The sequence below is a fragment of the Mobula hypostoma genome, chromosome 2, assembly GCF_963921235.1.
Source record: "Mobula hypostoma chromosome 2, sMobHyp1.1, whole genome shotgun sequence".
In the NCBI taxonomy this organism is placed as follows: domain Eukaryota; kingdom Metazoa; phylum Chordata; class Chondrichthyes; order Myliobatiformes; family Myliobatidae; genus Mobula; species Mobula hypostoma.
Window position 1 is genome coordinate 65902976 of NC_086098.1, and position 26507 is coordinate 65929482.

Here is a 26507-nt window from a genome sequence, read left to right on the forward strand (position 1 = left end):
TGCTTTGATTTCCAGCATCTGCAGATTTTCTCTTTGTTTGTCAATACATTTATGTTTCATTTTCCTACCTGTTTTAAATTTTAAAAATCTTACATTTAAATTCCTCAGGAAGGCCAAAGCTATCTAAAATATTGTGTAAACAAATGTTTTTGGCTAAGTATCTGAAACGGAATCAGACTACATGTAGCCTTGATGTCATTTATGACAACAACCTGAGTTTTGGACCAGGTATCTACACCGTTGTTATAGTTTATTTCTATTTGCTGGAAAGGAGAAATAAAACTAGCAAATGGCCCTGCATATTAGACAGTGGAACACATTGAAGGGGAAGGAGAGGAAGAAAAACAAATAACTGTAATTACTTCTATTTGATTCAAATCGTGTTAATGCTACCTAAGAGCATGGTGAATGCTCGCTACTTGTAGCTCACCTGCTTGGAGGTGATATAGATAGTCAAAGTCAAAATCAAGTTGAAGTAAATTTATTATCAAAGTATGTGTATGCCACCCTGTACCGCATTGAAGTTCATTTTCTTGCAGGCATTTACAGGAAAATAAAGAAATACAATAGAAATTATGAAAAACTACTCATAAACAAAGACTGACAAACAAGTAATGTGCAAAAGAAGACAAATCATGCAAATAATAAAAAAGTAACGGAATAATACTGAGAACATGATTTGTAGACTCCTCGAAAGTGAGTCTATAGTTTGTGGAGTCAATTCAGCGTTGAGGTGAGTGACGTTATCCAGTTGATTCAGGAGCCTGATGGTTGTAGGCTAAAATTGTTCCTGAACCTGTTGATGTGGGACTGAGGGCTCCTGTAATTCCTGCCTAGTGGTAGTAGTGAGAAGAGAGCATGTCCTGGATGATGTGGGTCCTTCAGATGGATGTTGCTTTCTTGAGGCAACGCTCCTTATAAATGTGCTCACTGAGGTGGGGGGGTGTGGGTTGCCTGAGATGGACTGGGCTGTATCCACCACTTTTTGTAAAATAGAGTGGTGTCAATACCATCCCCATCTCATCACACGTCCTACTGAAACACTCATCCTTTCCTTTAGTTAACAATTACAATTACAGCACAGAAACAGGCCATATAATTGTTCTGATGACCGGCTGGCTGTGCTCCTCTATCACTATCCAAAATTCTGTTGCTCCAGTCCTAACTAGATAACTTCCTGTCTGTACTATGATTTCGTCTGACAGCCAATTTATGCATTTCAACATCCCATAACTAAAGAATACAATAAATGGCTTGTTAATCAGTTTTGATGATCCTGGTTGAAGATTAATCTGCTTAAGTGATGCTGGTGGAGGGATACATTTTGTTTCCATCCAAGTTGTCATGTACTGACTAACTATCCATCAAAACCTCAAAGGACACATAGTTAATAGCAGTGACCAAAATAAACCAATTCACAGGTGAGAGTTCAAATATCCTCTATCTAGATACGTGATGGTAAGCATCAGGTTTACATATGGTGTTTACATTATAAATTTATGTACTTACATAGTACTTGTATAGACTTAATATAAAAACATTGTATGTTTTACTACAGAATGTTTAAATCATTGGAAGTAGTTTGAATAAGGTGACAGGAATTGGTAGCTGTCACTTTACCAGTGATATTCACTAGAAAATGTTTTGAGTATTGCTGTCTTGCTAACACAGATAGTGAAAGATGTGCTCGGGATTGTTGATTAATGAATGAGTATAGCACTGATAAAGTTCTTCCCCAGGACTGCAGCAAGAATGTCTCTGCAGCAAAGCGAGAGGTTGCTGCACACCTCTTTTTCATGCTACTGCTTGTTTTTCTCAGCTGACTACTGCCTTTTGACGTATTCTTTAATGTACATTTTTGGGATGTGGGAGTCATTGCTAAGGCCAGCATTTATTTTCCATCCCTAACCATGGAAGTCATGAGTTGCCTTCTTGCACTCTGAGTCTTTCAGGTAAATGTACTTCCACAACAAAATTGGCAAATTAATTCCAGAATTCAGACCTAGTGACAATGAAGGGCTTGTAATATGTTCCCATATTATTATTCCCATGGGTGCTAACTTGAGGTTTTCCATATCTCTTGCAGCCATTGTCCTTCCTTGTGGTATGGACTGCATGGACCTGGCCAGATTACAGTTAAGCAAAAATGTTAGAGTCCCCCTGTGCCCAAATCATTTATGACTACCATCATGCCATCAATCCAAAGCAGAAGCCTTTATTTTCTTTCAAAAATACACTGCGTTCATGAAAAATACAAACAAGTACAAGAAAATGCAAGGTTTTCTTTATATTTGTAGTTTTGTCCAGTACATACACTCATTGTTGTCAATCAATACATTCATAGTATCAATATAGCCTCTCTGAACAATATATTTAATTAATTAATTAATGTTATTTGGTGATACTGTGTAGAGTAGGCCCTTCCGTCCCTGTGAGCCACACTGCCCCAGCTACCCCGTCGAAACCGATTAACCCTAACCTAATCACGGGACAATTTACAATGACCAATTAACCTATCAGACATGTCTTTGGACTCTGGGAAGAAACCAGAGGACGTAAAGAAAGCCCACGCATTCCGCAGGAAGGACATACAGAGACTCCTTACAGAATGATGCTGGAATTGAACTCCGAATTCCTGAATGGCCCATGCTGTAATAGCACCGTGTTAAGCCACACTACCATGGCCTCTATTGAACTTAACTGCTTCAATTAAAAAACAAGTATCTGTAAGTAATTCCCTGGTGCTAACATGAGAAAAGTACCTTGTAAGTTAAAATGGGCAGAAAGTAGAGGTCACCTCCCGTGGCAAGCACATCTCCTGATGTTGATACAATAACATTAAACCAGGCCCTTTTACTGTGGCTGCAGTCTTGTACTCTCAAGAAGTTTGCCTTTCCAACTCAAGCAATATGCATGGTATGCTACTTTAGAACAAAGGCATCATAGTGGGTGCGTGATAATTGAGCTGGATGCAAAGAGACTAATAGAATTTCACTCTAACAGTAGCAATGACGATAAGGTGACCTGGCTGTCTCCTTTGACTGTGTATGATGAAGTGTGTGCCCTTGATTTTCTTCAATTCTGTAAAAGGATAATGTTAGGATGAGATTTTCCTTTCCAGAACAACAGAGATGTCCTACTTCTTCAAAGAATGGGGTTTGCCTTCCTTTCCCGATGATCTCCTCCATTTCCCATACATCCACCCAAGCCTCGTCTTCCTGTCATCTTAATAGGAATAGAGTTCCTCTTGACCTTATGTACCACCCCATGAGCCTCCACATCCAGCACTTCATTCTCCACAACTTCCACCATCTTCAACGGGATCTTAGCAGCAAACCCTTTTTTACCTTTCCCTGACTCTCTGTACTTTGTAAGGATCAGTCCCTATGCAACTCCCTTGTCCATTTATCCTTACCCACTGATCTCCCTCCTGGCACATATCCCTACAAGCAGAAGAAGTTCTATCCCCGTCCATTCACCTCCTCTCTCAGCACCATTCAGGACCCCCAAACAGTCCTTCCAGGTGAGGCAACACTTCACTTGCGAATCTGTTGGGGTCATCTACGATATGTACTGATGTCCCCAGTGCAGTTTCCGCTACATCGGTAAGAACAGACATAGGTCAGGGGACCATTTTGTCGAGCACCTTTGATCTGTCCACAGCAAGAAAGATTTCCCGATGAAAAACCATTTTAATTCCAATTCCTATTTTCATTCCAATATGCCGGACCATTGCCTCCTCTGTTGCCAAGATGAGGCCACTCTTAGGTTGGAGGAGAAACACCACACATCCATTTTGTTATCCTCCAATCTGTTGACAATAACGGTGAACATAATAAGAAAATAAGAAATAGGAGCAGGAGTAGGCCATCCTGCCCATCAAGCCTGCCCTGCCATTCAGTAAGATCATGGCTGATCTGTCCATAAACTCAGCTCCTTCTACCTGCCTTTTCCCCATAACCCTTAATTCCCTTACAATGTAAAAATCTATCTAACTGTTTCTTAAATATATTTAATGAAGAAGCCTCAACTGCTTCCCTGGGCAGAGAATTCCACAGATTCACCACTCTCTGGGAAAAACAGTTTCTCCTCATCTCCGTCCTAAACCTTCTCCCCTGAATCTTGAGGCAATGTCCCCTAGTTCTAGTCTCACCTACCAATGGAAACAACTTTCCTACTTCTATCTTATCTATCCCTTTCAAAATTTTGTATGTTTCTCTAAATTTTAATTTCTCCCCCCGCCTCCTTCTCTCTTTCTCCATTCCCCATGTGGTTCCCCTCTTACCCCTTCTCTTTTCTTTACCTGCACGCCACCTCAATCTGGTGTCCCTCCACCGTCCCTTTCTCCAACGGTCCATTCTCGGGTCTGCCTTGACTCTGCTTCTACCCCGACTGCACTTGCAATAACCAGGCCTTCCCTAGGCTTCTGCCACCACTTGTCTCCACTTGCCAAAATCACTCTCTTCATTGTTAGCCTTGATGGTTAATAATAAGGTATATAGTAGTTTCCTTTGTTTTGTTTTTTTGCCACCTGTAAGTAGTCGCTGGGCATAACCAGCGCCATCTTTAACCAGAAGTGTTTTTATGCATTCAGAGATGCTCTTCTGCACACCATTATTGTAACGCGTGGCTGTTGGAGTTACTGTCTGCTTCCTGTCAGCATGAACCGTGCTGGCCATACTCCTCTGATATCTCTCATTAACAAGGCATTTTCAACCATAGAACTCCTGCTCACTGTATGTTCTTCTGTTTGTTTTTTTTTCGCAATAGTTTCTCTAATTTCTTGAGACTAGTATCCACAGTCAAAGTCACTCAGATCACATTTCTTTCCCATTCTGATGTCTGGTCTGAACAACAACTGAACCTCTTGACCATATCTGCATGCTTTTATGCAGTGAATTGCTGCCACATGATTGGCTAATTAGATACCTGTATTATCGAGCAGGTGTATTTAATAAAGCGGCCACTGAGTTTATGTATATGTGCAAGCACAAGCAGATGTCTATGTGTTTCACATCCATGTAAGAGAAGACAAAAGGTTTATACAGATTCTATATTTGCATACAAAAAGAAACGGGACACTTGTTTGATATAAAAACTGCATCAGCATTGTCATAACTAAATAAATCAGTGGTTAATTGACTTAGCTAATATACACTACAGCAACAGTTAGAGCTTAATACTTGGCTTCATTGCCCTACATTAAAGAGAAAATTGTACAATATCTGCTCCTGTTTGTTATCCAGTGACGGGACTTGCCACTTTTAATCAATTTCAGATCAGGGCTAGGGCAAGGACAAAATTATGCCTAGAATTCTACTGTTTAATCTGTTGCTGATAAACATTTCGGATAATATTGAAAACTAAATTATATTTTATTCTATAATTATAAATAACATAAAAAATGTTAAAAGCTAAAGGATCTGCATCACCAGAGGCAAAAGTGTGAAATGGAACAATATGAAATTATGTTTTTTCAGAGCGTGGTTTACATTTATGGGAAGTTTTACTGTATAGTGAAAAGGAGTTTATATAGAACCCCTGAACTAAAAACAGAAAATGCACAGCAGGTCAGGATGCCTTGGTATAGATCAAAACAGAATTAATGCTTCAGGGCGAATATCTAACATGAAAGTATATATTTCTAGAATTTTCTGTTTTTAGATCAGATTTTCTGCATGCATAGATGTAATTTATTCTTTTTTCGTGCAGAACCATAATTGGATGTAAGGTCAGATGTGTTTTCAGATTGGTTACTGCACAATATAGTGGTGCATAGGTAACGTCAAGAAGCAGAAAATGACTATGTTTGCAGAGCAATATAGATTTTGGATTTAACAGATAAAACATTGGCTCTAATTCAGATGAAATCTTTGTAAAGAATGCAGAGGGTCAAAGATCTAAGAACAAGACACGATGAGGCATGTTGTTGCTGCCTCAGTGAATGTCACCCATAGCATTCACATCTCGTGTGATGAAGCACTTTGAGATGTTGGCCACTGCTAGATAATTAACTCCTGTCTAAGCAAGAACCTGGTCCCACTGCAAATTGTCTACTGCCACAATAGGCTTACAGCGGATGCAATCTCACTGGCTTGCCACTCGACCTTGGACCATATAGACAACAGTAATACCTACATAAAGCTGCTGTTTATTGAATACATTTGTAGATGCCGTTTGAGCAGTCACGAATGTAGAAGGGGTAGAGCAGTGGGTTCAGCATTAAACATCATCATTCCCTCAGTACTAATCAACAAGCTTTAAAACTGGGCCTCTGTACCTTCCTCTGTATTTGGATCCTTGACTTCCTCATTTGGAGACCACAGTCAGTGCAGATCTCCTCCATGCTGACAAACAGAGGACTTCTTAAGAATTTGTGTTTAACCCATTGCTCTACTCTTCCGACATTTATGACTGCATGGCTAGGCTCAGCTCAAACTGCATCTACAAATTCACTGGTGGCATAGCTGTTGTTGGCAGAATCTCAGATACTGATGACGAGTCTTACAGGAGTGAGATAGATCAGTAGATTGAGTGGTGTCACAGCAGCAATCTTGCACTCATTGTCAGTAAGACCAAGGAATTGATTGTGGATTTCAGGAAGGGGACGTCGAGGGAACACACACTCGTCCTTGTCAAGGGGTCAGCAGTGGAACGGGTGAGTAGTTTCAAGTTCCTGGGTGATCACAGTTCTGAGGATCTATCCTGGGCCCAACCTATTGATGTAATTATGAAGAAGGCATGGCAGTGGTAATATTTCATGAGGAATTTTCCGAAATTTGCTGTGTCATCAAAGTCAGTGTAAAGGATCAGAAAAAAGCTGCTGAGGGTTGTGGACTCAACCAGCTCCATCATGGGCACTAGTCTCCCCACCATTGAGGATATCTTCAGAAGGCAATGCCTCAAGATGGTGGTATCTATCATAAAGTGCCCTCACCATTCAGGATATGCCACCTTCTCACTACTACTCTCAGAGGAGAGGTACAGGAGCTTGAAGACACACACTGAATGTTGAAGGAACAGCTTCTTCCCCTCTACAATAAGATTTCTGAATGGTCCTAGAACCCTTGAATGCTACCTCAACATTTTGCTTGCTTTTTGAACAACTTATTTTATATTTTCTAATTGTAGCTTATGTTTTTAAGGTATTGCACTGTACTGCTTCTGCAAAATGATGATTTTTACCACATATGTCAATGTTGATAAACTTGATTCTGATTACCTTTCAGATGCAACATTCTGACACAAATTATGACCAATGCCTTCCTCTACTAAATAATTAAACAAGGATAAATTATTACAGAGAGTGAAGGTATATCCCTGTGTTAGTTAAAGATGCCAACAGCTACTAGATCAGTTTTCAGAGAGTTCAGCAGTGAACCTAGCTGCATTTCTCTTTACTACTTCCAAGGTTATTATTCTTTAGAGTAAATTCTAGCTCTCCCTGATTGGGGCCCAGGCCATCATAATTTCTAGACTGGTACCCACATCTAAAGGTATGATATCTCATCAATCGGCAGACACAAGGCGTCCTTCTCCACTACTAAGCGAGGGTAAATCTGCCCAAAACTTCAAGTGCAGGATCAATTGAGAACAATACAAGTGCTCACTTATATCAGCATCAGATTCAGGTTTATTATCACCGGCACGTGTAGAGAAATTTCTTAATTTAGCAGCAGCAGTTCACGCAATGCATGATAATATAGAAAGGAAAAAAACTAAATAAATAAGTAGATCAATTACAGTAACTATATCTGTATACCTAATAGTGCAACAGAAATAACAAATAATATATAGTGAGGTAGTGTTTATAGGTTCAATGTCCATTTAGGAATGGTATGGCAGAGGGGAAGAAGCTGTTCCTGAATCGCTGAGTGTGTGCCTTCAGGCTTCTGTACCTCCTACCTGATGGTAACAGTGAGAAGAGGGCATGTCCTGGGGGATTTGGGTTTGTAATAATGGACACCACCTTTCTGAGGCACTGCTCCTTGAAGATATCTTGGAATCTATGGAGGCTAGTACCCAAAATGGAGCTAACCAATTTTACAACTTTCTGTAGCTTCTTTCGGTCCTGTGCAGTAGCCCCCCCCCCCCTCCCACCCCCACCACCCAATACCAGGCAGTGATGCAGTCTGTCAGAATGCTCTCCATGGTACACCTATAAAAGTTTGAGTGTCTTAGGTGATAAACCAAATCTCCTCAAACTCCTAATGAAACATAACAGTAATCTTGCCTTCTTTATAGCTGCATCAATATTTTGGGACCAGGCTAGATCCTTGGAGATCTTGACACCGAGGGACATGAAACCACTCACTTTCTCCACTTCTGATCTTCCTATGAGGATTGGTTTGTGTTCACATCTTTCCTTTCCTGACGTCTGCAATCAGCTCTTTCATCTTACTGTCATTGAGTGTAAGGTTGTTGAAGCAACACCACTCAACTAGCTGGTATATCTTGCTCCTGTATGGCTTCTCATCTCCGTCAGAGGTTCTACCAACAATAGTTGTATCATCAACAAATTTATAGATTATACTTGAGCTATACCTAGCCACACAGTCATGAATATATAGAAAGTAGAGCAGTGGGCTAAGCACTGAAGTGTGCTTGTATTGATCATTAGCGAGGAAGAGATATTATCACCAATCTGCACAGATTACGGTTTTTCAGTTAGGAAGTCAAGGATCCATTTGCAGCGGGAGATACTGAGGTGCAGTTCTCCAGCTTATCGATCAGGACTGTAAGAATAATGGTGCTAAACGCTGAGCTATAGGCGATGAACAGCATCCTGAAATATGTGTTTGTATTGCTCAGGAGGTCTAAGGCCATGTGAAGAGCCGTTGAGATTGCATCTGCCGTAGACCTATTGGGGGGATAGGCAAATTGCAGTGGGTCCAGGTCTTTGCTGAGGCAGGAGTTGATTCTAGCCATGACCAACCTCTCAAAGCTTTTCATCACCATAGATGTGAGTGCTATTGGACAATAGTCATTAAGGCAGCTCACACCACTCTTCTTAGGCACTGGTATAATTGTTGCCTTTTTGAAGCAGGTGGAAACTTCTGACAGTAACAGTGAGAGGTTGAAAATGTCCTTGAATACACCCCCCAGTTGATTGGCACAAGTTTTTAGAGCCTTACCAGATACTCCATTGGGGCCTACCGCTTTTTGAGGGTTCACCCTCCTGAAAGGCAGCCTGACATCGGCCTCCAAGACAGAGATCACAGGGTCACCAGGTGCAGCAGGGATCCTCACAGCTGTAGTTATATTCTCCCTTTCAAAGCGGACATAGAAGACATTGAGTTCATCTGGTCGTGTAGCATCGCTGCCATTCGCACTATTGGTTTTCTCTTTGTAGGAAGTATTATCCTGCAAAACCTGCCAGAGGTGACACACATCCAATGTTGCTTCCAACCTCACTCGGAATTGTTTCTTCACTCTTGAAATAGCTTTCCGCAAGTCTTACTTGGTTTTCCTGTACAGACCTGGGTCACCGGACTTAAGTGTCACAGACCTATCCCTCAGAGATTGCGAACTTCCTGGTTCATCCACATCTTTTGGTTTGGGAATGTACAGCAAGTTTTCATTGGCACACACTCGTCCCCACAGGCTTTAACGAAGTTGGTAACAACGGTGTACAGCCAGATGATCAGACTTTCTGAAGTGAGGGCATGGAATAGCATGGTAGGCATTCTTGATGGTGGTGTAACAGTGGTCCAGTGTGTTATTTCCTCTGGTGCTGCAAGTGATTTGTTGATAGTAATTATCTAGGGACTTTTTCAAGCTGGCCAGGCCAAAATCCCCCAAAGTGATGGTGAAGACATCAGGGTATGCTCTTTCGTGCATGTTGATCCCATTGCTCAGGTCATCTCCAGCCTGTTTGACTTGGCCTAAGGTGGAATGCACACCACTACCAAAATGATCACAGAAATCTCCCATGGCACTTAACTATGAGATATTCCAGGGCTGGTGAGCAGATTTGGGACAACACTGATACATTTGAGCACCAAGAGCAGTTGATCATAAGGCCTATACCTCCACCTCTGCTTTTGACAGACTGGGCAGTCCTATCCTGATGGTGTATAGCAAACACATCAATCTGAATTGCTGCATCTGGTATGGAAGGGGTTTACCAGGATTCCGTGAAATAAAGGACATAGGCGATCCTAATGTCCTTCTGATACAGCACCCTAGCTCTGAGATCTTCGATTTTATCTACTAGAGACTGTACATTTGCCAGTAAGATAGTTAGTATTGGAAGTCAAAAACCCCTTTTTCTTAAATGCACCTATATCCCCAAATGTAAACACGAGGAACTCTGCAGATGCTGGAAATTCAAGCAACACACATCAAAGTTGCTGGTGAATGCAGCAGGCCAGGCAGCATCTCTAGGAAGAGGTACAGTCGACGTTTCGGGCCAAGATCCTGACGTAGTCCTGACGTCTCTTTCAATTAGTCCTGACGAAGGGTCTCGGCCCCAAACGTCGACTGTACTTCTTCCTATAGATGCTGCCTGGCCTGCTGCGTTCCACCAGCATTTTGTGTGTGTTGCTTGCGTTTATTGTAGTCCAGAAAAATGAAGGTAATATCAGTGAAGTACATAAAATTTTTTGAGGGTTTGGCAGAATTGATGTTGAGAAGATATTTCTCTGGAAGAAGAATGAAGAATTGAGCATTGTAGTCTGAGATATTTATAAATGAGATATGAAGAACTTCCTGAACTTAGATGGTTATGATTTCTCTTTGGAATTCTCCATGCCAGATGACAGTCCATACTCAGTCTTTGGTTATATAATTACAGTGTGCATTGCACTAAACATACTGTCACGTGAAAAGAAAGAACATTTGTTTTAGTAATTGCATAATTTGGTATAATTTCTTGAATTCACTAGATATTATTGCACTTCACTATTTTTATCATAACAACAGTGCAGAATGTAGCATGCAATGTGTTAATATGTTCTTTGATAGTAGATAAAATTTTAGATCTGCTAACTTTCTTTACTGTTGTTTACAACATTAAAATGTTGTTTTATGAATCAGACCTCATGATTCTTTGGAATGCTTGATGCACAAAACTAAAGTTCAATGAGTTCTGTAGTAAATTAGATAAAACAATCGGTGTTTTCAAAGCATAGAATGGGACGTCCAGAAATCCCTAAAATGTAAATCAGAAAAGAATTTCTGTTTTATTAAAATTGTAAACATTATTGCTATCATGTTCAGTGTCCTGTGATGTGAAAATATTAATATAGTTTTTGAAAGCAATTTCAGTGGTGGCAAGAAAAGCTCATGTCAACAGCCTTTTTTTTTAGCTATCTAATTCTGGTCTACTATTGCCTTTATACAGATTTCCTACTTTCACCTACTTGCATAAATTTTGTTCAGTTTTTGCCAACATGCAGATTTCTAGAAGCTGACAGAACTGAAATTGTTCATTTTCATTACAAACATAAAACAATATTAATGCTGTTGCTTTCTTGGGCTCTGTGTATTGCCCTGTACATTGTGGAAAAACTCACACAGTCTATGAAATAATTCCAATTTACTTTGAACAAAGGTTAAATGTATTTACTGATCCTGATGTTAATTGCATTTTTCACCCCACTGGTTTCAGCTGTGCAAAAGTTATGACCTGTGGAAAAATGCCCGGTTGTACCTGAACCTGAGGGGGACAAATATCCTTGCAGGCAGGTTTACTAGAACTGTTGGGGAGGGTTTAAACGAATTTGGTAGGGAGGTGGCAACCGGGCTGTGATAGGGCTGAATCAAATACACATCATTCATAAGAAAAACATGAACTAAACATAAATTATACACAGTTGTTACAAAAAAGACAACAAAAGAAAGTCTATTGTTGCAGGATTGGTAGTGATTAGGATTGTGCAGGTGCAGGTTGGTTCTAGAACTGAATGGTTAACAGGAAGCAGCTGCTCCAGAACCCATTGATGTGAGAATTCAGGATTCTGTTCCTCCAGTCCTTTGGTATCTGTGAGACTAGCGTACAAAAAATGTTGCAGGAACTTAGCAGTTCAGGCAGCATCTATGGAAAGGAATAATGAGTCGATGTTCTGGGTTAAGGCCCTTAATCAGGGCAAAGGGGTCGGTCTGAAATGTTGACTCTTTGTTCATTTCCATAGATGCTGCCTGACCTGATGAGTCCCTCCAGCATTTTGTGTTTGTTACTCTGGATTTCCAGTATCTGCAGAATCTCCTGCACTTTTGGTTTCCTATTGCTCATTTTATGTTCTTTTTAATGCTTCCCACCCCAATTCACTGTGAAGAATTTCATTTATTCTGATGTAATTGCACTTTGAAACCTGACAGCAACATTTTTTTTCTTTGTACATTGCTAAAATAGGTATAAACCTGCAATGACCTTTGTAGGTCATTCTTCCTAATAAAGGAAAATGAAAAGAAAAATGCTTATACATACAGATTCTAAGGAGGTATAAGAAGAGCTGAATTTCTTGAAAATCAGTAGCTTTCCAGCTACATGTCAGAGAGATATAATGAATCTAAATGAAAATTCTGGTTCATTAATGTTAAGCACTTTAAGGGCAGGACAAAGCTAGGCTGTATAATCAGAATTCCTGAACTCTACCCGCTCAAAACATAAACACAAAGGTCCAGTTGTAGTTGCTAACTAATTTCCACCAGGTAGCCAAACAGCAGAGGAATAAGGCCTGATCATTACAATAACACAAAATATTCCTTAAAACTCCCATAATAACTCAGGATTCTGTGGAGTTTCAATTTTTCATGAATTTCTATCTTCCTTCAACTTAGTCAACTGACAAAATTAGACATTTGAAGTCCAATCACAAGAGAAAATCTGCAGATGCTGGAAATCCAAAGCAATACACACAAAATGATGGAGGAACCCGGTAGACCAGACACCATCTATGGAAAAGAATAAACAGTTGACATTTTGGGCTGAGACACTTCATCAGGACTGGAGAAAAAAGGATGAGGAGTCAAGGTAAGAAAGTGGAGGGAGGGAAGGAATAAACACAAGGTTATAGGTGAACCAGAAGGGGTGGGGGGGGTGGAGTTAAAGCAAAGAGCTGGAAAGTTGATTAGTGAAAAGGTTACAGGGCTGGAGAAGGGGGAATATGACTGGAGAGGATAGAAGGCCATGGAAGAAAGGGAAGAGGGAGGAACACCAGAGGGAGATGATGGGCAGGTAAGGAGATAAGGTGAGAAAGGGAAATGGGAATTGGGGAATGTGACTGGTGAAGGAGAGGGTGGGGCATTATGGAGGTTACCTGCAGTTTTGTGTTAGGACATCAGCAGAAATTCTTGAAGATATCTCAAATGAACCTATTGTAACTGCCAGCTTCAGTCAGCTAATACACACAGAAACAGAAGCCACAACAGATTTGCCATGTTCTGGGCAAGGGAGGTTGAAGTGAATTGTTACTCCTCTTTTGTCTTTCCTTTCAAAATCAGTTAACTGAGACCATATTGGAAAAGGACCCCAGAATATCCTTATGTACTATGCCTCATTTCCCAATCACCTGCTGATTAGAAACATAGCCACATATACTACCTTTGATTAAAAAAAACTTACTCAAAAAAGCTTTTGAGTACTTTCACAAATTAGAAAAAAAATTCTATTCTGTGGTAAAAAGCATTGCAAGTGATGATGAAGACCAGCTTTTGTCACAGTGTAGTCCAAATTCAGAATTGCTATAGACACATCAACAGCTTATCATTGTATAAAACTCAAGACACACTGACAATGACTTCTGTGTAGTGGTTGAAAGGAACATCTTGCTGATACTTTTCATTTTTACTAATAAAGGGAAATGAAAAGAAAAATGCTTATAGATACAGATTCTCAGGAAGTATAAGAAGTGCCGAATTTCTTAAACATGTGTACTTTCCAGCTACGTGTCAGTGAGATATAATGAATCTAAATGAAAATTCTGGTTCATTAATGTTGAACACTTTAAGGCCAGGACAGAGCTAGGCTGTATAATCAGATTTACTGAACTCTACCTGCTCAAAACGTTCTCTTAAGAGGTATTGATATATTTGCTTAATTGGCAATGTGGTTGGGTTTCTGCAGGCCATCAGTAAACAATATTAGATTGCATGCCAGAGGTCACTAAACATCCTGGAAATAGTGAACAGAAAGAAAATGCAAAGTACGAGTAAAATAAACAAGCCTCAAGAATAGTTGACAACTCAGTTAGAATGTCTTCAGTAAGAGTATATCTTTTATGCAAATGAATTAATTCACACACCGGGATTCAGTACAGGGATCTCTACTTTTTTTGTCTGGGAGTATTTACCCTCTGAGTCATAAGGCAACTTTATGGAGGAGGAAGACAAAAAGCAAAAATATTATTGATGCTGGAAGTGTAAATTGCAAATAGAAGATACAGTACTGCAAATATTAATCATGTCATGAAGCATCTGTAAAATGAAACAATTGACACTAAATATCAATAAAAACATTTTAATATGAAGAGATAGTTCAGTATGCAGAGAATCAAAAGGATATAGACAATGAAAACCTCAAGTAAATCTCCTTTTAATCAGTATCTTGTGATGTTTCTAGACCGTTGAGTATAGTTGAGTGCCTGAATCCTTTGCAGGAGCATCATTAGAAATTGAAAGGCAACTTGAAAGCTTTGTCAGGAAAGTTAGGGAAGAAGCAATGAATAATGATGTGTCCTAAAAGCAAATGTTAATGGTGTTTATGATTTCAGAAAATTAAATAACAAATGGAAAGGCAAAAGGGATACGTTATGAGTAATGTACATCATAGTAGTTATTTACATGGTCAACATGATGCCTCAGTTCTTCCAACAATTCTTTACCAACAGAATGTATCCTCTAGGTCAACAAAGCAGTCACAATGTACACTGCTTTTTAGTCTGAAGTTGAAACTGCTGCTATGAAACTTTAGCCCACTCATTTCCAAAACCTTGTTGTGGAGGAGCAAGTGGATGAGGGGTGACTGGAGGTGAGATGCAATGGATGAGCAGGCAGGTAGAATGGAATCAAAGGCTTCAATAACCTCTGGAAGAAGCTGAAGATTTAACATTTTAATTCTGAAATTCATGTTGATGCTTGCTCCAGTGAGGTAAAACAAGAAGATATTTCACTTAATATATAACTAAACAAATATTGGATTAACAGCTTCTTTTGCATATCAATGTTAGCTTACTTTTTAAGATATAACCTTATTTTGAACCAAAGATATATAGATGTAAATCAGTTTATGATTAAAATAATTTCATCCATAATGCGTAAATGCATCATCGACCTTCAATTCATTTTGTTGGATTCCAGTTGCAGGGGGGTAAAAGGGTGATACAAGTTATGAGAAGAATGAAAGTTGGAAAAGGAAATTACAGTGGTCTGTGTTGGGGGCAGCAGGAATGACAGAGTCAGATGAAAGTGAAGAAAATTCTCTGGTGAAGGATCTCTTAAAGTACAGATATATTTCAATAATAGATTCCAGTCTTGGCCAGAGCTTAACTGTGGATATTTTATATATTCAATAGAATTTTAAAATATTATTAGTATGAGTAATAGAGACAGGTTTTGAGCAGGTTGGGACTTTATTAATTGGCATGTAGGAGCACTTGGGGTGATTTTACGGAGGTGTATAAAATCATGATGCACATAGATAGGGTAAATGCTCACTGTCTTTTCCCCAGGGTTGTGGAAATCAAGAACTAGAAGGAATAAGGTTAGGGTGAGAGAGGAAAAATTTAATGAAAACTTGAGGGGCAAATTTTCACCTAGAGGGTGGAATGAGCTGCCGGAGCAAGAGAATGGGCTAGGAACAATAACAACATTTACAAAGCGCTTGGACAAGTAGGTGGATAGAAAAAGCTTAGAGGGATGTGGGTCATATGCAGACCAATGGGACCAGCTTAGATGGGAATCTTGGTCAGCATGGACCACTCAGACCAAAGGGCCCATTTCCATGCTCTATGAAGCCATGACTCAATGTAGTATTTTGATTTATACTTAGCTATATACCATACAAAACATTAGAAAACTTGCACTTTTTGTATTTACCCAAAACTGATGAAAGTATCCATCAGTACACAGAAACAGGCATTATGACCTCCAGAACTTCACAATTAACTTCAGCAGTAATCCTGAATTCTCATGCATTCAAATCTTTGAACTATGTGGACTGAAACTTTTTTTCTCTTCAGGTCCTCCCAGGTTATGAATGCTGGACTGCCCATACGTACAGTGAGAGTTAAGAGTCATAAGTAGCTAGCCATCTGGACACAAGCTGGGGTCTGATCAGCCCCGGCTGGGTCACCTGGAGAAGGTTGTATGATGTTGAAAGACCCGAAACACCCGATGATTTCAGGAACATCACTGAAGATGTGTCCAGAAGCATCAATAGGTGTATGTACACAGGTGGGATGGATTTGCTGGCTGCTCTGAAACTGCAGGCATCTTGTGACACCCAGAAACTCAGTTTGCCGCTGCACTTCCGACTTGTGAATTGTTCTGGTCACAAATAGTTTACAGAAAAGAAACCCAGCTATAGTCTGGGGAGAACATGTAATTAGAGTTTAATCACCCTGCCTTGTTGGTACTGGCAATCACTCTGCAATTGATAACATCAGGAAAGCAAAACTCTTAAAGTTTAAATCACCTTCCCCACCCTGGAAGCCCAAAGCATTTGGAATACCCAGACTACATGTGTTTTTCTAAGATTTGAGTATCCATTATATTTTCTGTATTTTAACTAATATTTGTCTATTAATCAATATAATTGCAGCAATTTATCAGGTCACTATCAGATTGGTTCAATGGGTGGTTGATGGTCGGCAGAGACTTAATGGGTCAAAGGGCCTATTTTTGTGTTGTTCTTTATGATTCTAAAAATTCTTTCTGTGTACATATGAACTCCTGTGTTTCTTGCATCAGCAGCTATTTTATAAAGTAAGCCTTGCTGTGAAATGCATTGGGATATTCTGAAGTGCTTTTAATTCCAACTTTTCCTTTTCTGACTATCTAATTCCAAAATCCCACCTATTTGAGGAGATATGTCATACGCCCATTGCCACTTACTATGGAACAAGTGCCCACTCAGTGCTTGTTCTGAGCTGACCAGTAAATGCCAGGGTTACCTTGGTTATTACCTTTGTAAATCTCAATAGAGTACCACTGAGGGCAAGAAATCCAGCTGAGGTATATTCCGTTGTACAATGCCCCGATGGCAGAGCCATCAGCAGAACTGGAGGTGGTTAAGTTAAAATTCAATCAATCCTTTGCAAATATAAATCCAGTCACAGTATAAGAAATGTATTGTGATATCCTCTGCACATCTGATGATTTTTGTTTGCATATTGAATAATGAATAAGTGAGCATGAGGTCAGGAGAATAATCTTATTAACCATTCAAACAGCCATGAAAGGAAAACTGAAGCAATTTTTGCCTGTAGCCTCTATTTGAGCTTTGTTAGATCATAGAAGTAAGTTTTGGCATTCTTATTGCTTGTAATGTTAATGGAATATTTTTAAGTTACTCATTATCTAACAGAATTTTCATCAAGGTAGCAACTTGAACAACCTGTCCTCATTGTTTCATTTACATTTTCTTCTCTATCCCAATTGAATGAGACAACATAGTGCTTTCCAGTTTTTTACCCCTGTTCTACTGTAGTCAAAAGACTGAAGTGGAATAACAAGTCAATTGTCAAATCTGCAGTCTGACAGGATGCTGTTTTCAGTCATTCCTCAGCAAATCTGGACGGTGCGGGGGAGGGGGGGGAGAGGAGAGAGAGAGGAGGGGGGGGGGAAGGAGAGGAGGAGGAGCATATAAAGATGTTGATGTACCACTATCTCCTTCCTCTAGAACCTGTGGTTCCCATGCAAAAATAGAATACCACAGTAAAAACTGATTTGCTCGTGGTGCAGCAAAAGCTGGACAGTGCTGAAGAACTTGCAATAGAAATTGATCAAATTATCAACGAGAAAAGCAGTGCTTTTTATTCATGTGTTGTGACTATATCCAATAAGGTTGTCAACTTCTGAATCTCTGGAAAGGATAGCATCAATAAAGTATGACTATGACTATTTCATTTGCACTTTCCAATTTTCCTCTGCATTGGACAGGAAGTGAAAATTGGATCTCTAGGAGGTAGTTGGGTTTTCCACTGCTATGAGCATTCATATTGCCACCCAACTATCGGTTCTGGGTTACATACCAGAAATTTCGTGAGGTGATAAACCCAAATGAAATACTGTATAACTTGGAAACAAAAGAGACTGCAAATGCTGGAATCTGGAGCAACAATTGAACAGCTGGAGGAACTCTGTGCATTCAGATGCAGGGTCTTGAACTAAAATGTTGATCGTCCATTCTCCTCCACAGATGCTGCCTGACAAGTCACATTTCTCTAGTAATTTTTTATATGCACTTGAAATATAATGACCCCTCAGCCCATCACTTTTTCCCTGTGTGTCCTTTCTTTTTTACTAGATGCATAAATCTATTTTTTTTAAGTTGATACATTGGTTTATTGATCTTTTTAAATGGGTTCTATTGGGTTTGTTTGCCGCTGTCTATAAGATGATGAATCTCAAGGTTTTATACATACTTTGATAATAAATATGCTTCAAACTTTTGAACTTGGAACTTTTATTATTGTTGCTTATTTCAAAGTACAGAGAAAAACTTTGTTTTGCATGCCGATATAGATCATTTCATTACATCAGTGCATTGACGTAATTTTAAGGGTAAACAATAACATAATGCAGAATAAAGTGTTACAGTTACAGAGAAATTGCAGTACGGCACAGACAGTAAGATGCAACACCATGACAAGTTAGATTCTGAGGTTAAGAGACCATCTTATTGTACTATTGGACCTGTAATTGTTTTAGTGGGATAGAATTGGTCCTTGAGCCTGGTAGTATAAGCTTTCAGACTTTTGTATCCTCTGCCCAACAGGAGGTGGGGGAGGTGAGAATGTCTGGGGTGGGTAGGGTCTTTGATGCTTTACTGAGGCAGTGAGAAGTTTAGATAGAGCACATGGAGGGAAGGCTGGTTTCCACAATGTGCTGAACTGTGTCCACACTCTGCGATTTCTTGTGGTCATGGGTAGAGCAGTTAACACAACCAAGCTGTGATACATCCAGATAAGATGCTTTCTATGGTGCAAAGTAGACGTGGCAAATTTTTTTAGCCCCCTGAGGCATATTAGAGCGTTCTTCTCCTATTTTTCGGCAGCTTTTTGAGTAACATTTGGGTCCCACATTTCCTACATTATTAGAGTAAGCACTTGAAAAATGCCTCATTGGCTGTTGTGGAGGGGGAGTGATTAACGTTAAAGAAATGTGTTTTCCTTCTTGTCACTGAAGCTGTTAATGAAAGGGAGACTATAAATACTTAATGAAAGTTTGCTCCGCACAAAACCATTGAAATAACAAGGAAGTGAGCTCATTGAATGACTTAAGCTGTCAGATTTCCTTCAGAGTCTATATTTTTTCTGCTTACTAGCAAGTTCCAGTATCACTGGTGAGGGCCTCTAGACTAGGGTCATAGTCTGGAAGACTCCTATAGACTTTCACAGCTCAGTTTTTAATATGTTTTGATTGGATGCCAGATAGATAGACAGATATAGATAGATAGATGAATAAATAAATAAAACTTTTGAAATATTAAAAAAAACTATCACTTGTGAAAAGGACTTTAGTCAGCGTCCCACTGTAGATGAGTAACTTTGCTTCATTTTCAAGTTCAAGTTTATTGTCATCTGATTGTACAAATAAACAATATTTCTCTGAAACATGGTGCACCCACACAACTTACATCACACACAGCACATAAACTAAAATATTATACTATAAATAAGTTATTAAAATATAATTCAAAATGCAAGTAGTAAAGCGCAGCACTGGTAAACAGTAAACAGTAAACAGTAAACAGCTTGCTGTCCTACTGATGGTGGCAGAGTATTCATTAGTCTCACAGCCTAAGGGAAGAACTTGTTAACTAGTCTGGCAGCCCTAGTCCTGATGTTACCTCAAACATCAAACAATCTGGGGGATGGGTGGTAGGGATCCTCAACAATGCTTTGGGCCCTTCATTTGCAACACTCACAATAAATGTCACTAATAGGGAAGGTTGGGAGACCCTGATGATCCTCTCAGCAGTTTTTAATATCGTCTGCAGGGTCTTTCAGTCCAATGCCTTGTAGCTTCCATACCACACAATAATTCAGCCAGACAGGACAACCTCGATGGTGCTCCTGTAGAAAGTTGTCAGAATGGGAGTCTTACACATCTCAATCTCCTCAGAAACTGCAGATGTTGTAGATGTTGCTATAGACCTATGTTAGATCGTCCATTATGTGTAAGGAATTTTGTGCTCTTCCCTTTCACTACAGCAGAGCTGTTGATGTGCAATGCTGAGTGGTCGATCTGTGCCTTCCTGAAGTCCACAAATGATTCCTCTCTGTAGCCGACTCATCAATGTTGCAGATGAGGCCATCCACTGTAGTATTAGCAGCGAACTTGATGATGGTTTGAGGTGAATCTGGCAGTGCCATTGTGAGTTAGCTGTATGAACAGCAGTGGACTGATCACACAGTTCTGCGGGTCTTTGAGATGTCGCTGCCAACTTGGACTGACTACGGTCTTTCCATCAAGAAGTCCAGTTACAGTGAGGGATGTTGAGTTCCAATGAGGACAGTTTACCCAACAGCCTCTGAGGAATAATTGTATTAACTGCCAAACTGAAATCAATAAACAACATCCTGGCATTTGAGGCATCATTTTCTAGGTGGGACAGGACTGAGTGGAAGGCCAAGGCTATGGCATCAGTGGACTAGTTTGAGCCGTGGGAAAACTGGAAAGAGTCCAATGTAGCTGGAAGGCTGGATTTTATGTGATCCATTACCAGCCTCTCAAAGCACTTCATGATTGATGAAAGTCTGTGCCAATGGGAGGTGATCATTTAGGCCAGTTACCATTGATCTCTTGGGCATTGGAATCATGATGGCTGCCTTGAAGCCGGCAGGGACAGGGGCCTGTTTCAGAGAGATAATTGATGATGTCCTTTAACAACTCTGTTAGATGGGCTGCACATTTCCTCAGCACCTGACCAGATATGTTGCCCAGTCCTGCTTCTTTGCGTGGATTTTACCTTGGCTAGGGTCCTCCTCACCTCAGCTGCGGCCAGACGGAATGTCTATTCCTCAGTGTCACATCATTCATTTCCAGTCCCCTCCCTCCCTCGAGTGATATATGCCACCAGTGAGGTGGATGCATGCCAGAATGATTAAAATTGGATGGAGTCATAGATCACTGCAGAATAGAGACAGGCTCTCAGCCATCTAATTCATACTAAACTATTATTCTGCCTAGTCTCATCAATCTGCACTTGGATCATAGCACTGCATACACCCTCCCATCCATGTGCTTATACAGACTTCTCTTAAATATTGTAATTACAATCATACCCCACCACTCCTGCTGAGAGCTCATTCCACACTCACACCACTTTCTGAATGAAGAAGTTCCACCTCAGGATCTATTTTAATATTGCACCTTCCACCCTTAACCTTTGACCCCCTAGTTCTTGTCTCACCCAACCTCAGTGGAAAAAGCCTGCTAGTTTTTATCCTATCTATACTCCTCATAATTTTGTATGCCTCCATCAGATCTCCCCTCATTCTCCTACAACCCAGGGAATAAAGTTCTAACCTGTTCAACCTTTTCCTCTCTGTCCTCATGTCCCGGAAACATCCTTGTAAATTTTCTCTGTCTATTTCAATCATATTGATATCTTTCCTTTGGGTAGGTGACCGGAACTGCGCAAAATACTCCGAATTTGGCCTCACTGATATCTTATATAACTTAAAAACAACATTCCCAACCCTGTGACACACATCAAAGTTGCTGGTGAATGCAGCAGGCCAGGCAGCATCTCTAGGAAGAGGTACAGTCGACGTTTCGGTCCGAGACCCTTTGTCAGGACTAACTGAAAGAAGAGCTAGTAAGAGATTTGAAAGTGGGAGGGGTAGGGAGAGATCCAAAATGATAGGAGAAGACAGGAGGGGGAGGGATGGAGCCAAAAACTGGACAGTTGATTGGCAAAAGGGATATGAGAGGATCATGGGACGGGAGTCCAGACGGTGACCAGTGGGGTACCGCAGGGTTCAGTGCTGGGACTGCAGCAGTTTACAATATATATTAATGATTTAGATGAGGGAATTAAGAGTAACATTAGCAAATTTGCCGATGACACAAAGCTGGGTGGCAGTGTGAAATGTGAGGAGAATGTTATGAGAATGCAGGGTGACTTGGACAGGCTGGGTGAGTGGGCAGATGCATGGCAGATGCAGTTTAATGTTTGATAAATGTGAGGTTATCCACTTTGGTGGTAAGAACGGGAAGGCAGATTATTATCTAAATGGAGTCAAGTTAGGAAAAGGGGGAGCACAAGGAGATCTAGGTGTTCCTGTACATCAGTCACTGAAAGCAAGCATGCAAGTACAGCAGGCTGTGAAGAAAGCTAATGGCATGCTGGCCTTCATAACAAGGGGAATTGAGTATAAGAGCAAAGAGGTCCTTCTGCAGCTGTACAGGGCCCTGGTGAGACCACACCTGGAGTACTCTGTGCTGTTTTGGTCTCCAAATTTTGAGGAAGGGCATTCTTGCTATTGAGGGAGTGCAGCGTAGGTTAACAAGGTTAATTCCCGGGATTGTGGGACTGTCATATGTTGAAAGATTGGAGCGACTGGGCTTGTATACTCTGGAATTTAGAAGGCTGAGAGGGGATTTAATTGAAACATATAAGATTATTAAGGGATTGGACACGCTGGAGGCAGGAAGCATGTTCCTGCTGATGGGTGGGTCCAGAACCAGAGGCCACAGTTTAAGAATAAGTGGTAGGCCATTTAGAATGGAGTTGAGGAAAAACTTTTTCACCCAGAGAGTGGTGGATATATGGAATGCTCTGCCCCAGAAGGCTGTAGAGGCCAAGTCTCTGGATGCTTTCAAGAAAGAGATGAACAGAGCTCTTAAAGATAGCAGAATCAAAGGTTATGGGGATAAGGCAGGAACTGGATACTGATTGTGGATGATCAGCTATAATCACAGTGAATGGTGGTGCTGGCTCGAAGGGCTGAATGGCCTACTCCTGCACCTATTGTCTATTGTCTATCGCCTAGGGAGAAAGAAAGGGGCAGGAAGGAAGCCCAGAAGATGGGCAAGGAGTATAAGTGAGAGGGACAGAGGGAGAAAAAGGAGAGAGAGAGAAAAAGAATATATATATATAATAAATAAATAACTGATGGGGTACAAAGGGGAGGTGGGCCATTAACAGAAGTTAGAGAAGTCAAGATTCATGCCATCAGGTTGGAGGCTACTCAGACGGAATATAAGGTGTTGTTCCTCCAACCTGAGTGTGGCTTCATCTTTACAGTAGAGGAGGCCGTGAATAGACATATCAGAATGGGAATGGGACGTGGTATTAAAATGTATGGCCGCTGGGAGATCCTGCTTTCTCTGGCGGACAGAGCGTAGGTGTTCAGCGAAATGGTCTCCCAGTCTGCGGCGGGCCGCGCCAATATATAGAAGCCGCATCGGGAGCACCGGACGCAGTATATCACCCCAGCTGACTCACAGGTGAACTGTCACCTCATCTGGAAGGACAGTTCTGGGGCCCTGAATGGTAGTGAGGGAGGAAGTGTAAGGGCACGTGTAACACTTGTTCCGCTTACAAGGATAAGTGCTGGGAAGGAGATCAGTGAGGGAGGGATGGGGGGGGGGAAACGAATTGACAAGGGAGTTGCATAGGGGGCGATCCCTACGGAAAGCGGGGGGGGGGAGGGAAAGATGTGCTCAGTGGTGGGATCCCGTTGGAGGTTGCGGAAGTTACGGAGAACTATATGTTGGATCCGCAGGCTGGTGGAGTGGTTGGTGAGGACAAGGGGAACCCTATTCCTAGTGGGGTTGCGGGACGGTGGGGTGAGAGCAGATGTGCGTGAAATGGGAGAGATGCGTTTGAGAGCAGAGTTGGTGGTGGAGGAAAGGAAGCCTCTTTCTTTAAAATAGGAGGACATCTCCTTCATCCTGGAATGAAAAGCCTCATCCTGAGAGCAGATGCGGTGGAGACGGAGGAATTGTGAGAAGGGGATGGCATTTTTGCAATAGACAGGGTGAGAAGAGGAATAGTCCAGATAGCTGTGTGAGTCAGTAGGCTTATAGTAGACATCAGTAGATAAGCTGTCTCCAGAGATAGAGACAGAAAGATCTAGAAAGGGGAGGGAGGTGTCAGAAATAGACCAGGTAAACTTGAGGGCAGGGTGAGAGTTGGAGGCAAAGTTAATGAAGTCAACGAGCTCAGCATGCATGCAGGAAGCAGTGCCAATGCAGTCATCGATGTAGCGAAGGAAAAGTGGGGGACCAATACCAGTATAGGTTTGGAACATGAATTGTTCCACAAAGCCAACGAAAAGGCAGGCATAGCTGGGACCCATATGGGTGCCCATGGCTACACCTTTAGTTTGGAGGAAGTGGGAGGAGCCAAAAGAGAAATTATTAAGAATAAGGACTAATTCCGCTAGACGGAGCAGAGTGGTGGTAGTGGGGAACTGGTTTGGTCTAGAATTCAAAAAGAAGCGGAGAGGTTTGAGACCTTCCTGGTGGGGGATGGAAGTATATAGTGTATGGTGAAAATAAAGTGGTGGGGGCCGGGGAACTTAAAATCATCGAAAAATTTCAAAGCGTGAGAAGTAACTTCCGCCACCTCCTACGGGATCCCACCACGAAGCAAATCTTTCCCTCCCCCCCGCTTTCCGCAGGGATCGCTCCCTACGCGACTCCCTTGTCCATTCGTTTCCCCCCCCATCCCTCCCCACCGATCTCCCTCCTGTCACTTATCCTTGTAAGCGGAACAAGTGCTAAACATGCCCTTACACTTCCTCCCTCACTACCATTCAGGGCTCCAGACAGTCCTACCAGGTGAGGCGACAGTTCACCTGTGAGTCAGCTGGAGTGATATACTGCGTCTGGTGCTCCCGATGCGGCCTTCTATATATTGGCGAGACCTGACCCAGACTGGGAGACCATTTCGCTGAACACCTATGCTCTGTCCGCCAGAGAAAGCAAGATCTCCCAGTGGCCACACATTTTAATTCCACGTCCCATTCCCATTCTGATATGTCTATCCACGGCCTCCTCTACTGTCAAGATGAAGCCACACTCAGGTTGGAGGAACAACACTTTATATTCCGTCTGGGTAGTCTCCAACCTGATGGCATGAACATTGACTTCTTTAACTTCCATTAATGCCCCACCTCCCCCTCGTACCCCTTCCGTTATTTATTTATATACACATATTCTTTCTCCCTCTCTCCTTTTTCTCCTTCTGTCCCTCTCACTATACTCCTTGCCCATCCTCTGGGCTTCCCCCCTCCCCCTTTCTTTCTCCCTCAGCCTCCCGTCCCATGATCCTCTCATATCCCTTTTGCTAATCAACTGTCCAGTTCTTGGCTCCATCCCTCCTCCTCCTGTCTTCTCCTATCATTTTGGATCTCCCCCTCCCCCTCCCATTTTCAAATCTCTTACTCGCTCTTCTCTCAGTTAGTCCTGATGAAAGATCTCGGCCTGAAACGTTGACTGTACCTCTTCCTAGAGATGCTGCCTGGCCTGCTGCGTTCACCAGCAACTTTTATGTCTGTTGCTTGAAATTCCAGCATCTGCAGATTTCCTTGTGTTTGCGATTCCAAATCCTGTACTCAGTACTCTGATTTATGAAGGTCAATGTGCCAAAAGCTCTCTTTACAACTCTATCTACTTGGGATACCATTTTGAAGGAATTATGGAATGGTATTCCCAGATTCCTTTGTTCTACTGCACTCCTCAGTGCCCTACCTCTCACTGTGTAAACCCTATCCTGGGATTACCTCACTCTGACTCCAGACACATCAGCAAGGTCAGAAATATTGTTGTCAAGGAGGAGAGCAGGAGGCAGGGGTTGGGGGTGGTGGTGCGTAGGGGAAGTGGGTGATGTGGATTCCTGGATTTGAGCAGTTGTAGTTCTCATCTGATGGTGTCATCTGAAGGACAGAAAATGACTTAATGTTAATAATAATAAAGAAGAGAGATAGCCCCAGAATAATCTTTATCTGGGAGCGAACACATCCATGTGTTACCCTGTTTGTCAAACACCCATTGCTTTTTATAATATGATCCTCAACACCTTCCGGGTATGTGCTGTGTCAAAATGCCCATATCTTTTACAAATCTCATTGCCTCTTCATTAATGTAAATAAGTGATACAAATGTTTAATATATCTGCCATGGAAGGCAGTTGTCTCAGAAAATATTAGTGAATAACATTGCAAATATGTTGATTATTTAATTTATGTAATTAAGAATTCTGACAGGAGCTAACATTGCAATACATTAATAAACTGAACATATAACAATAGTTCCAGTAAAACAGATCATTGATTATGTATGAGCTGTGATTACCAGGTCTGATTGTTGGAAAGCCAATGTTACCA